This window comes from Rhamphochromis longiceps, linkage group LG20 (genome assembly GCF_057381845.1).
Source record: "Rhamphochromis longiceps isolate RC_006_pf linkage group LG20, R_longiceps_female_GT1.1, whole genome shotgun sequence".
Taxonomy (NCBI): domain Eukaryota; kingdom Metazoa; phylum Chordata; class Actinopteri; order Cichliformes; family Cichlidae; genus Rhamphochromis; species Rhamphochromis longiceps.
The window spans coordinates 5341187-5355369 of NC_140576.1; the positions used below are offsets into that span (position 1 = coordinate 5341187).

At 37.7% G+C, this 14183-nt stretch overlaps 1 protein-coding gene across 4 annotated transcripts in view; it reads left to right on the forward strand.

Annotated features, from left to right (window-relative positions):
• Nucleotides 1-14183, forward strand: part of casz1 (castor zinc finger 1) — a 171176-nt gene that overhangs the window by 52395 nt on the left and 104598 nt on the right. The window contains exon 1 of one of the 4 annotated variants that reach the window (XM_085392667.1): nucleotides 4905-4920. The exons of the other annotated variants lie outside the window; for them this stretch is intronic. The gene's annotated coding sequence lies outside the window, so the exon portion shown is untranslated. Of the gene's footprint in view, nucleotides 1-4904; nucleotides 4921-14183 lie in introns of those variants that run through there. 4 annotated transcript variants of the gene reach the window in all.

Consider the following 14183-nt stretch of genomic DNA (forward strand, 5'->3'; position numbering starts at 1 on the left):
TATATTTCAGGACAGGTCCTAAAAAAAATGAATGAATAGACATTTGAAGACTGAAAGAGTATCCTAATGCAATCACAGTGTCTTTGTGAAGTGTCATGATTTTGGAATTATAAAATCACTCTGGATTGGCAGTGGTAATTATGGTGGGTGAAGGAGACATTCTCTCAGGCCTGTGTTGATGCAGCTTGTCACTGCCCCGTCTTTTCAGTCTGTTAAAGGGTTTCGTATTTTTATAGCCTAGTGTTTTTATACAGAGCTTTGTAATTGTCAAAGAATTTAGTTATGTAATATGTGGCTTTAAATTAAAAATACATTGCATGACATAGCATAATAATTAAATATTATACTTCTCATTATATAATGGCAAACACCTTCTACCAGAGGTGTACTAATACTGTGTTCACTAAACATAATATAGAATTATTTTATATTTATTTGCCCTTTTCTTATTTTCAAATTCTTAACTTTGATTCATAAATGATTTTGTAAGATTATATAAAATCAATCTAGATACACATTCATTCATTTTTTCATTCATCTGTTGTTTTATCTCTACAGAGCAATGTTTTTGAAAAGTTTATGAAACCGCAATCGCAAAATATGTTTTACAGATACTTTTAAAACCCAAAATCTTCCAGTTTCCTTACTACTTGCTAACATGTCTGTGGTACAGTAACTGGGCAGTAGCACGGCCTTGATAAGCATTGCAGAATAATAATGAGTGCATCTGTCCTTCACACACAGCCAGCCAGGTGATGTTTAGGTTTTTGTATAATAGTAGGGCAAGTGATTCCATTAGCATCCATGATGGGTCTCTTGGGGTCACTGAGGACAGAAAACGTGGATGCCCGTTCTGCCTTTTCTAGCCTTTTATTTAAGCTTGATGTCTGTTTTACTATGATACAATACAGAAGCTCTTTACCCAGTCTCAGCCGAAGGTCCATGCGCTTAGTTTGAATGAGGCAGGCTAACCAGGCCTGATAAAAGTGGCATTAAAACATCAGACTTTTCCCCTCACACAGCACACATCGACATCATACAAATTACTGCTCAATTTGGCTGCAATCATGCTCTTAACATGGAGCTGGTTTGGAGAGGAGCTTTTCTAATTATGGGCAATCTGTAAAAGATTGTTGTTGTGATTACAGCACAGACATATGCCCCAGTGCTGAGTACTACAAACTAGACACCAGTAAGCTAAAAGCCCAAGACCCTTTAGCTACTGACCTACTAATGAAGGTTTTTGTTGATATTTACATGGTAGTGCATCATGACTGATATTAATCATTAAAACAGCCATGGCTGTTTTCAAAAATATGTGTCCAGTTGTGGAGTTTTGACATCAAAGACAAACCAATTATATGTCACTGTGTTATAACAAACTGGAACTTCTCAACGTTTGGAAAAAGGCTTGGGTGTAATTGCGAATTAAGATTGAGACATTGTGACTTTTGTTATTGTCAATAACATATCTTAATATAATGATTGCAGCATAGGTTTGCATATGCATATCTATGTGCTCTTTAATGGCCATGAACAAAACTGCATGGACATCTTCACACATACAATTATGTTTTTAAAAAGGTTATAAATCCCAGTTATTTGGATTTTTCTATATATTATGGCCAATTCACAGAATGAAGAATTTTAAGTGCCACAGGCCTGGCAAAAACCAACCTTGGGGTGTTTTTTTGCTAGTATAAACTAATATATAGAAATACCATAACACTGTGTCCAAATTTGCCACTAATTAATTATTTGTAGGTTTAACAGTAGTTAAGGCAGAAACACAAATGGTTAACAGATTTTTAAAGAGTGGAATGAAAAGTCTAGAAATGAGTTATTACCTTTTGGTCTTTTCCTGTTTTTACCAAACAGAAGTTTTGTGGTTGTGACACTGAGGCCATGTGATCTTGGTGTAGGTTGTTCATACCGTAATAGGGATTTAATTTGTGGTGAAAGATGGTGTCAGTTGCTGAACAAAATGCGTCAGTATCATAAATGTTTTCTTTGATAATCCAAAATGCTAAGGAAAAATCTTTTGTTAGTGTAGCCACTGTGGATTCACCTATTGGTTAGTGGACTAACCATAGACTCTGACCATATACTTTTTATATTAATTAATTTTTGTTTATTTAAATGATACTGCTGGAGAGTGAGGTTAACACTTTTCATAGAGAGTATAAAACATAAACTTAAGCCTGAGTTGAGAATTTACATCAGTGCTGAACTGCCTTAACCCTGTAAAGTCGGTCGGAGCGGGTGCGCTCCGTTTTGCGTAACTATTTTTAAATCCTGGTAGCACTGCAACCACGTAAGCTAGCGCAATAATTGTTTTTGCATATGAAACCGGAGGAGTTGTACTTACATCTTATGCCATCAGCTTGTCCTCGGTCACAGTTTCCTTCCACATATAGCTTTGCAAAAACTGCATAAAAAGCACTTGCAGCAACAAAAACATAATATTCCAGAAACACGCTTTGCCGATCCGATCAGCTGTTTGTAACACTTCCTACGTCCATCAGCGCGAACTATCGCATGTCCGCCATGACCTGCCCGAAACCGGAAGTGACGTCATTTTGCGGAAATGTAGTTTTTTACCATCAGGACCTTATGAGCCTATACTGGTGTTTTTAAAAGTTATGTTTGACTTTATGACTTTACTGTGTCGTTTCTGGGATGCTTAGGACTCAAATTGCACTGCTGGAAATAGTTTATTTTGATGCATATGCTGTTTTTTTGCAAATTTGCATTATAATATTTATTTTCGTTTTTCCTGCAGTATATAAAAATTGGTGTATTTCAAAAATAAAACTATGAAGACACTTAAAATAAATCTCCTCTGGTGGGAAACTATTTTGTGCAACGTTTTTGTATTTACAGTTTTGAGGGATAAGCCTCTTAAATTTCCCTAACTAGAAATATATGTTAAAAAAACAAAAACGATTTAATTTTTTTTGTAGTTTATTGCACTTTTTTGCAATTTATGTAATTACTATGCACTTAATGCATACATATTATTAAAATTTGGGCTATAATGGTTGTATTGATGTATATCAACTTGAAATGCTCCCAAAAATGGCACTACAGCATGTAAAAATATAATATAAGCTCTGGCGGACTTGGTTCTATGGTAGGTCTTAAAGGGTTAAACCTGCGTGCTATTAAAACGCCATCAGATAGTTGTGATTGGAAAAACACTTCTGGTCATATAGAAGTTTATGGGAAAACAGCTTTCTGTGATGACTGCTGTAAATACTTTCCTGCTGAGTTTATGAACTCAGTCACTCATTTTGGGTCACACTGAGTAAAAAAATTATATGTTTTATAAATCTTCATCATACCAAAATGGAGAATTTACTGTGGTATGAAACCCTATGCTCACTTGCCTAGTTGTCAGTCACAAGTCAGTAGCCAATGAGTGTGCAATTTCAGTCAGACCCGCCTCTAACTATTATATCCAATACTTCAAAAAATGGGGCTTAACAAAAAAATGGGTGATTTCACTGAAGGTGGAACCATTCAGCTACATATGACTTTAAATATAATTTAAAGGGGTGTGTTTTATAAGCGTTCATCCTGATTACAGTTTTCACGAGGAGGGATCGATTCACTATTTGAGCCAGTCTCAAGTGGACTTTCCATTAATTGCAGTTTTTAGGTACACAAGATTTAAATAATTTGCGATATTTGTTATTGTAATGGCCTTTAACTTCTTTCAGGGTACTACAAAAAGGTCAAAGCCAAAAACATTTAATGCCAGAAAATGCTTGGGATTGGATCGGACATTAAAAAATATTGTCATTGTGTTAATTTGTTTCACCGACATTTAAAAGGTAAGACAATTTAATAGAACATTTTTGATGACATTAGCAAGATTCATTTAAATCCTAATTTTAAAAAATGCTTAAAGTACAAACATTACATCCAGTGTGACTGTTTTTGATTAGAAAATTAAAAAAGATGAAATTGTGAATTGACTGTTTTGTGTAACTGCCTGGCTTTTCCACGGATACTGTCTTTGTCTGTTTTCCTGCGAGCGTCCAGGTCTCTGTCTGTATTGCAGTGTTCTGTTATTAATTCAGTTTTCTGTGTCCTGATCAAGAGGGTTTGAGTAGGACACCAATGCAGCTTTCAAAAAAAGACTTTGGCTCCAGCTCGCCTTAAAAAAACTCCTCATCCACCCAAACCGCCACACGTGCCCTTTTCCTGTCTCCTTTTATTACGCAGCCATGGTCCTCTTACGAAGGCTTCCTCTCCAGTGGAATACCATATGTTTCTAGTTAAGCCCAATGTCTTTTTCTCATCATTCAAGACAAGCATTTGCCAAGCCAAAAGCATTGAGAAAGCCCAACTTCTGCCATTCTTTTTCTTTTTTTCACCCGCCTGACATGTCTCAGAATATTTCAAATTGCTGAGGTTTTAAATTAATTTACAGCCACAACAAAAGAGCTCAGCATTTTAATAGCATTGTAAGTAATTTTAAGTTAATTCAGTAACCTTTGAAATAGAGTTCAGGCAGCCACTAAATTGTGGTTGCTGTTGATGAACACAGAGGTCACACAGAGGGTTCCAGCTTATTCATCAGAGGATTACTGGGATATCATTTTTAAATTGTCTATTTTTTTTTAATCCAATGGCACAGTGTGTCACCGAAACACTGTGGAGAACTTAAAAACATTCGCTCGTTTGGTTTGAATTATTTTTCTGGCTTCAAAGTTTTCGTTTTCACTCGTTCCGTCTTTGAATTGTTATTGTGTTTAAAATTAGGCAAATACTTTTTGGAAATCAGCAAATTTGTCTTTATAGATTCTTTCACTGGACGGCTCCGCTGCAGGATGAGCGTTTGAGGTCAACTTTAATGTGAATTTTCTTGCTATGAGGAAAAATCTTCCAGATGAATGCAGAAATGCAGCTTAAGTAAGTGAGAACAATCTGCATTACTCAAACTGCACTTTTTAACTCCCGCCGCCAGTATATTATCTACACAGTCTTTAAAATCCCTTTTCAGCCATCACTGTTTCACAACCAGCATCAAGGAATAAGTGGCTTCCTTCATAACGCATTCAACAATATGAGAGTATGGCTGTGGTGTCAACTCCTTTTTAGTGTGAATTTTCCCCCCACATTAAATGTAAGCTGTTATAGGGCCCAGAGGAGCTCAGTAGTCTATTTTCCAATGATGTTGTCAGCCATGTGGCTTACACCCCTGAGAGGTGAAGGTAATCAGCCTTTTCATCTCCAGAGAAGAGGCAATGTCGAGGTCCTGGCTGACTCCATATTTTCCTCAGCCGTCCTCGCCGCGTTTGACCAAAGCGTCCTCTTTATGGATTAAATCTTTAATACTAAACTGGAGCCATCTCCCTAACCGTGCTTTAGTGTGACACCATGTTTGATGATGATTGTTATCATTTTGATGATGAATATGTTTGTGTGTTAACAAAACAAATGGCTTATTTTTGGATTATGAGCACAAATTCTGGTTAAAGTCTGTATCCACAGGTTAAAGGTTTCACCTTTACAGTTACATTGAGATGTATCATTTTATCAGCATGTGTAATATATAAATATGCCAGCGTGTTGTTATTTAAGTCTCCAGCCTATTCAAGTAAATGTGTGTTCTTGCTTGTTCAAACCTGGACCCAGATTTTTTAATGCATCCTATTTAATTTTTAATTTTTATTTTTGGAAAGCTGTAATTTGTTTCAGAGTCAATATATTGAAAAATGGAGGCTCCAGTTTGTAGCGCGCCGTGCGGTACATGGCTCTAAAATGAATGAACAAACAGTAATCAGCACTTGGGGATGTGATCAAAACCCAGTTTTAAGAAAAGGAGCAAAACCCTAAAGTTCCTCATTAAAAGCTTTGAAATCACTTTTCTTCTCCGAGCTCATCCGTGTTTGCATTTCTTTTGTGTAGGTGTTGAAACAATTGCTCTCTTCTGTGCACCTCCCTAAAATAGCAGACGTACAGGGCTTGTAAGAAAATTAGTCAATTTAATTTCCTTGAGTAATGAAAATGTCATGCACCATTTAATAAAACTGCAAGAAAAAAGTCTGCGTTTCACACGCTGGAGATAGCTAGGGCCCCGTGGATTTGAAACTTTGACAGTTGGCCCTTTTGATGTTTTCTCTGAGTTTTGTTTCTTTTCTTTTTTTTTCTTGATGTGATTTCAAATTAATCTCAACAGCTTGGATGTAAATATGAAAATGAGACTTGTTTGGTCTTCCCCTGACAACCCAGAGCACTGCTGGCTGAGGTAACTGATATCTCTTTCCCCTTTAAACTGCAAATTATTTTACGTTTATGAGTTTGTCTCATCTTCAAGGTCAAAAATGTAATTTTTGCTCTTTCAAAGGGTTATAACCTTAAAAGAGAACCTCAATCCTTGCTGATTAATAAGAGACTCCCGCATTTGATGTTTCAACTGTGACATTTTAAACTTTAAATATTTTATATGCATACCTATGAAAAAAATGAAGATATGCATTCATGTGGAATAAACGCTATTGCAGAGAAGAAAGGCTGGGCCGGGTATCATTTTAATAGAACAGTTAGAGTGCAATGGTTTTTCTTGGTGATTTTTATTTGAGGTTTTTATGTGTGCGCAAGCTGATTTAAAGGCACACTAAATCATTGGGGATGGGGAGTAGTGGATTATGCATTTAATCAAGGAGTAGGCCTTGGGAGAGTGGCTGGCCGAGTCACTAGGGCATCAGTGAGGGGTTGGCTGTAACATGGGGTCTATCCTCTTTGTTCCTCGTTATAATGGACCATTTTTACGTCGTTTGTTAGGAAAAAAATGATAGAGCGCGTGCGCTTGCTTCAGCTTTGTTCCTTTACTGGAATTATGCGACTGCTGAATGTGTTTAAAACGCTATCATTAGGCAGTGCTTAAACTCAGGAAGCTCTCAGTACCATTTTTGCTTTTTGCACAGCATGTTTTTACTTTGGTAAAAGTCTAAAAGTCAGAGTTATTGTTTACAATATGGAGCAGAAATCACATGGTTCTGCTTGTACTGCACTGGGTAACTTCACAGCTAGGCTTGTTTGCACATGTATAGACAGCACATATAGTCTGGCACAGTGCATATATTCTTTTAGTCCATCATACAGGTCGACTGGTGAACGAAAATTGCTGCTGTTTCAGATCCGGTGACTGATTTTTCTCTGGTTAATTAAATGATTAGTCCCCTTAAGTTAGAAAAAAAAGTTTGCTGGCATTTTCAGATGTCCCGTATCACATTTTACCACTCGTTGTGACTAGGACCTCTTTATTTATATAGTTTTAACTGGAACTATCTGTCCAGAAGGCCACTTTGCCTTTTGTAAAGATACTTGATTTAATTGCTGAAATATTATGATATAATTGAAAGCAATCCAGATTACATCAAAGAGTTTGGCCTGTAATTGCAATTTGTAATTTTCATTAGTGATTTTTTTTTCTGCACTTTTGTCAAACACATCACGGAAACAAAAAGCTTTGCAAACTGCACGGTGGACTCTGCAGTGTTTGTCTCGCTTCTGTTATTAGTCTTATCGTAGCTCCTGCAGCGTTTCCCATGAAATTAAAATTTTCCATCAGCGGTTCGGTTTTTAGACATGGGTTGACTTGTGACGTCACGTTGAATACTTTCTCGCACTGACACTGTACATTATGGGTAAGGGTGCATGCATGTTTAAAAACTGTCTACAAAAGGATTTTTTCGCCCACTATGGTTAAGTATTTAATATGAGTGTCCTGTCAGCTTCAGACAAGTCATCGCCACTGTCTCCAAGATGTTCCCATTACCACTAGTTCTTTGAAAATTAATATGTGTGCTTAATGCTTGATGACTTGCTTTCCTACTGGCCAGTAGAGCTTAATTTATAATTGAAAAGCCACAGTGTGCTTTGTATGTCAGTGCTGTGCAACTGTCTCAGGTCTTAATCAGGATGACGGCATACAAATCAAGAGTGATTTTGGAAAGCAAAGAGAAACACTCACATTTCAGTTTTAAGTTTCATGGATGAGCTTGTGAGCTAGAAAGCACATGCTGGATATTCTTCTCATAGGTTTTGTGCAGATCATTTAAGATACTGGGGCTTGTGTGTGTGTGTGCATGTATGTGTTTGAGGGTGTTCAGTTGTTACTTATGCTAAGATTGCAACTTTTTTTGTCTGTTTGTTTCTTTTAAACATAGGTTTAGTCAGCAATGCAGTTGAAACTCTTTCCCACCTACCAGCGCATGCTTGACTCTTCTGCACAGTTAGATGGATAGGTGAAATATTTACCCAAAGTAGGATTTAATAAACAGGGACATGTTTTCTATAAGGGCATGGTTTGTTTTCTCCACCTCTTCGCTCCTGTGGGGGATTAATAGTGTCAATCACATTGACTGGCACCTCTCAAATCACACCCTTGCAGCAAAGTGGCTGATTTTGTCAGGGAGAGAATGGCGTTATCGGTAGAACCTTGTTTAGAGACTCACAAAACCGCTAAACCCGCAATTCATGGGAGATCTGTTTACAATCTGCACCGGCCATTGACTGCTAAACAGCCCGCGCAGATCCATCCTGGGCCACTCCGAGGAGGAGAGGAGCAGAGCAATTACATCCTCAAACAGCAATCTGAGGCTAGGTCGGCATGCAAACAGACATCAAGTGCACACACAAACACTGACAGATTCAGACACGAGCAATACGTTTGCTCAAGACTTTGCAGAGTCCTGTTAAGCTTTGGGTATGAATATGCTTGGCCTAGCTATAGTGGCGGATGTGTACCGTGCAGTACAGTTATTTTGCTGATTTGTAGGCCCGAGTATCTAATGTTACTTTCCTTCTTCCGGAAGCAGGATAAGAAATTTGCAACGTGATACCTGAAATTTCTTCATACTTGAAATACTTTTCGGGAAAAGTGCTTGGATTAAAAGAACGCGAACAAACGGAAACAACATTTTTGTTTACAAAAAACTACAAATGACCAAATGCTAAAAGGGTACCAGCATCAAGTTTGCATTAATGTGACACATTAGATAAATTAATAAGGTCTGTTGGATGGAATTCCAATTTCTGTTCTCCTGTCACTTTTCTCATTCAGGCAGTTTGTAACATTTTGAATCATTTAGCACACAACGATCGAGACATTTTTGGCACCGTCGCCAGATTTCAAACAGCAAACCTTTTAACAAATATATTTGCCCAAATAGCCAGATCTGTATGTTTTCACTAAACTTGATAAAATCCCAAACAATTGCAAAACTAAGCTGAATTTCCTTCACTGAGCCTAAAACTGCAATTAAACCTAGACAGCTTCATTTCCATGTAACAGGTGATGCAGCTACTCAAAAAATCTGGATCCAAGTGCTGTCCTTTGAACTGACTCCGCGCCAGACGGGGAGGTTTGTTTGCCTTACAAAGCAGAGGCAATGTCAGTGGATCATTTTATTTTGCCTACCTTATTGCTCGTCAGCATGTTTTTTTTTTTTTTTGGTTGTTAAAGGACATATGGTCTTTTAATCCAAAGTGGTTGATTGTTGTTTTTACAGCCCCGGATGTGTTTCTCGATCAGAGTGCACTAAATCATTGTTTCACCCAGTGAAATATATAAATTGCTTAGGGTTGTCCAGTGGTGCACATTCTTGTGACGTACTTAAAATAGAGATGCACTTATATATTTATATATATATATATATATATATATAAGACAGACATAATTATTCTGTTACGTTATGTTCAAGAAATCAGTTACCGTGTGTTATACAAATGTATTTCTGGATGAGCGCTCACTGGTTTAAAAGTCCTGCATAGGACAAATTTGTCAGTTTAATATTTACTGTACATTAAAGCAATATGTAACAATAGGTGTCGTTCACGCTTTACGGTTCTTGAAATGCAACTGCTATTCTCTATAGTGCCTCTGGCATTAAAACTTGAGGATGATGCAAACAGCTAAGTATATTGCTCCATCCATTAAAGGATTTTAATAGTTGAGTTACATTATTGATTTTATTTTACAGTGATAAATACATCACTGATTGAAGGTTTTTCCACATCAAAGATGAATTGCATTAGTCTGGCTTTTCATACAGTGGGAATCGAGATTGGATGTGTGAAAGCCATAAAGTCTGTGTATGTGACATCTGTGCTAGTACAGCCTTTTCACAGTATTGTTTTACAAAGCAGTAATGAGTAATCAGATGAAGGAACCACAGTAGCCGTAGTCTTAACGCATTTTAATTTGTTGTCCAATGTACGGTGCGTCATAAAAATCAAAATACACCAAAATTGCGCCGTTCTCTACTTGAACGTACTGCACGTGTTCACAGCTCTTACATAAAAATCAAATTGATTTAGTTTATAACATTAAATGAAAAAAATAACATTAAACTCAATGCAAGTTAAAGATTATTTATGTTGAACGTATTTATTTATTTATTTTATGTAGACTGCAGAGGGTAAGAGATTGTTGGTTGGTTAAGCATCTCCTGTCAACATGCCAAAACAAGACACAGTGCACTGTAGAGCAATAACAAACCAATAAACAAAGAAAAAGGAATATATCTAACCACGTGCATGTGAGAATTTTTATCAGAATTTTGGTATTTAGAAGATTCAGAGTGAATGATGATATGTGACAATCAGTCACAGCAATTAGTGTTACTGTTAAGAAGCCTTTTTGTTTTCTCTCACCCATACAGAATGTCACAAATAAATCCTCACTTACATTTGCATATTAATTGGATCTGAGACGTCAAGCATCTTTCATTAAGCAAAATGATCTGCATATTTGGAAATAGTTTATTTCAATGTGGGAAAAGAAGTCATTGAAAATTGACCGCATATGGGATGTAAACTTTGGCTGATCCATTAACCCTTTTACCCCCTGGCAGCATATCGTACACAAAGCAAAAACAGGCTGATTAGCAATGGGGATGATGTTTCTCAGCCTCAAACAATGCTAAGTAAAGGAGCAACGAGATCATGTGTGTTATGGTTTTGGAACAGGTGAAACTTTTTTGTAACGTTGCAGTTTTTGTGTTATTGAACTGAAAGAGCAAATCTGATTTAAAAAACAAGAAAAGGAAAATTATCTGTGCTTCCTGCGACATGGAAATTATACAGAACTCCACACAGTGACTGATTGGTTGCATTTATTGGAGGTTTATCTAGAGGTCGCACTAATACAACCACAAAATGAACATATAGAAATTCAGTCTCTGTGGTTAGATGTGGAGGTATATCATATTAGAAATCAGAGATGCAGTCAGAAACCGGCAGGAAATAAATTATCCCCATGACTTTATCATGTCAGTGGTTGCCCGGGTTCATCAGACAGTTCAAGTAGCTGGTACTGGAAGACTTCTGGTAACATTTTGTGATCGGGGAAGCCATGAAACATACCCGTGCCGAGCATTGGCAACAGCTTCGGCTAATTTGAACACTTTTGCTTTAACTTCCTAAAAGCTGTTGATGTCCAGAGAGGGCTTACCTCGCGTGAGAAAGAAAACTCGTCAGTTTGGTTTCCTAATTTGCATGGGACTGCGTGTGCCTAAAATACTGATACCTAGTGAATTTGGATGAAATGTCACGCAGTATTTTCCCAGAGAATAGACTGGACATTTCTCTGGAAAGCTCTGAGGAAATTTTGAATTCAAATATGACATAAATATTACCTTGAACTTGAGGATAAACTGATCTGACTTTGGTGGTTGAAAAATGACAAAACAGGTCACATTTTTTTTTATCACATTTTTCTAATGTGATAAAAATTCCAGTGTTATCACGTTTTACATCCAAAATCCTCTAAATGGGCAAAGTATTGGACCATTCTGTCTTACTCTTTGAAGGATATTTTCAATCCCCTTGGCATAGGGCTATAAAATTAAGTACATGGAAATGCAGTCCACATTTATGAACATTTGTGAAGGAATGGATTGTTCTGTAGAGCTCACTGAATTTGAATGTGGTCCTGTGATAGGATGCCACCATTGCAAGAAGTCAGTTTGTGAGACTTCTTCCTTCCTAGATATTCCACCATCAACTGTAAGTGGTATTTCTGCAAAGTGGAAGTGTTTAGGAACCACAGGCACTCAGCCGCGAAGTGGCAGACCACGTAAAGTTACACAGCGGGTTACTGAGGGCTGAGGCGTAGTAGTAGTGCATCACAGTTACGGCGCCTCAGAATTCTCCAGAAGCCTGGTAATGAGCTAATCATTTGATTCAGGTGTGTTGACCCAGGGTGATATCTAAAACCTGCAGGACACTGGCCCTTGAGGCCTGGACTTCCCCACCCCTGGTGTAATGTGTAGGTGGCCCAATACTTTTGTCTATACAGCTTGAAGTCAGCACGGACATTTTTCTAGTAATTATTCTAACTGAAACAAATGGCAGTTTTGACTAGCTGGACTATGTTGCTGGGTTAGAGACGTTTGTGAAGTATTCATGCTTGTTGTCTACTTTTGTTGACACGTAAAGCCACACACTATATAACTTATGAGTCTGGAAAAACATGGATATTAGCCATAACTTGATTCATTAGTGGACTCATACAACTTGGTATTACTGTAATTGAACTGAATTGTGCCCAGAGGTGTGTCCTGCACGCACACACACACACAAACAAACAAACAAACAAACAAACAAACAAACAAACAAACAAACAAACAAACAAACAAACAAACAAACAAACAAATTGCATTAAACAGTAGAGCTCTTTCATCGTATATCATTTTACTTAGCGTCATCATGGATTCATGATATTGGAGCGACTTTATTCATTTGTAGGACATTACATGTTCTTTCTTTTGCACTGCACCGCAAAACAGAAGTGGTACAACCAGTCCGGAAAGCTGGAATGTACCACAAACGTTATAAGCAATTGCACAATGTAAAGAACCATATTTTCGAGCTCGACATTTCTGCATAAATCATACTTGCATTTGAATCAGCACTTCTGTTTTTATCTCCTTTTCGGATTAGGCCTTGAGGGACCCAACCCCGTGATTATCAAAATCCCTCGTGTCATCTGCAGTTGTCTTTCAAAGTTATTCTCAATAGCTCCGACTCTGCCCTGCTAATTACTCCAACAGCTAACTTCCCTTGAAAGCATCATTTGAACATAATGTGCTATTGTCTTAAGATTGTGTACTTCCAGTGATAAAATTCTCTTTCTCTTGGTGCACTCTGTTCTTCAAAAGTAAATAAAATCCCAGGACAATAAGAAATGCCAAACAAAGTGGACAACGGGGGGAAGGATGTTGTTTGTCTGAAATCTTTGTGTGTCAGACACAGCCATGCTTTGTTTGCTGTGTCTGTTGGCCAATCTAAAGGGAAAAGTGACATTGGTTGTTTCGATATGATTAAGACACAGAGGCTGGTAATGGAAAGGCTGTGTATCGCGTGGTCTACATAGTTAGGGGCTAGACTTGTGAATAATTTGATTAGGTTGCAGGGGAATATATCTGGAGGATTATGTAAATGGCGGTGCCCCCATGCAGAATTCTTTTGAACTCTTCAGAACTCACATCTGCCGGGGTCGACAGCTAGACAGGATGGCTGCCTTCTTGTAGCCTGATTCCTCTGTGTTGGAGGAAGGTGTTTAAAGGTCATTTTTGGTACAAACAGACTTGTCCTCAAAGACCTCTCTCTTCTAAAGAACTTCAATTTATTTTTTGTTGATGCCCGTGCAATTATCATTTTCTTTGAGTCAACAATAGCTGAGCTTAGGACAATTATTGTTGTATACTAATTAGCCAGACTGTGTGCGTGTGTGTCACCGGTAACCTCTTGCATGCACAGGATATGTACACAAAGGAATAGCTTTGACCTGTTTACAATATATTTAAGGTTATATCTGCCTCTCCCTCTGTGCCGTCTGATTATGAGATTTTCCCCCAAGCCTTATTTGGTGTATTTCTGGGTGGGGATATGTTTGTGTTGTGCACTATGGCAACCAAAGTCAAGGTGACCAAGAGCATGTAGCACACATTAGATTACCAGAATAGAGGCAAGCAGACAATGCAGTGAGCACAAAATGGCATTTATCTGCAGCCTTATTGTAGGGAATTTTGAGACCATCCTTTGGCTGACTGTGGATTTATTGTCTTGGTGAGTCTGACCACTGTTAGGTGTATTAAATCACAGGGACCAGTGCTTGTGCAGTGGCTTCTGTGTATGCTGTGTGGCTGGTCACAAGCACCTTA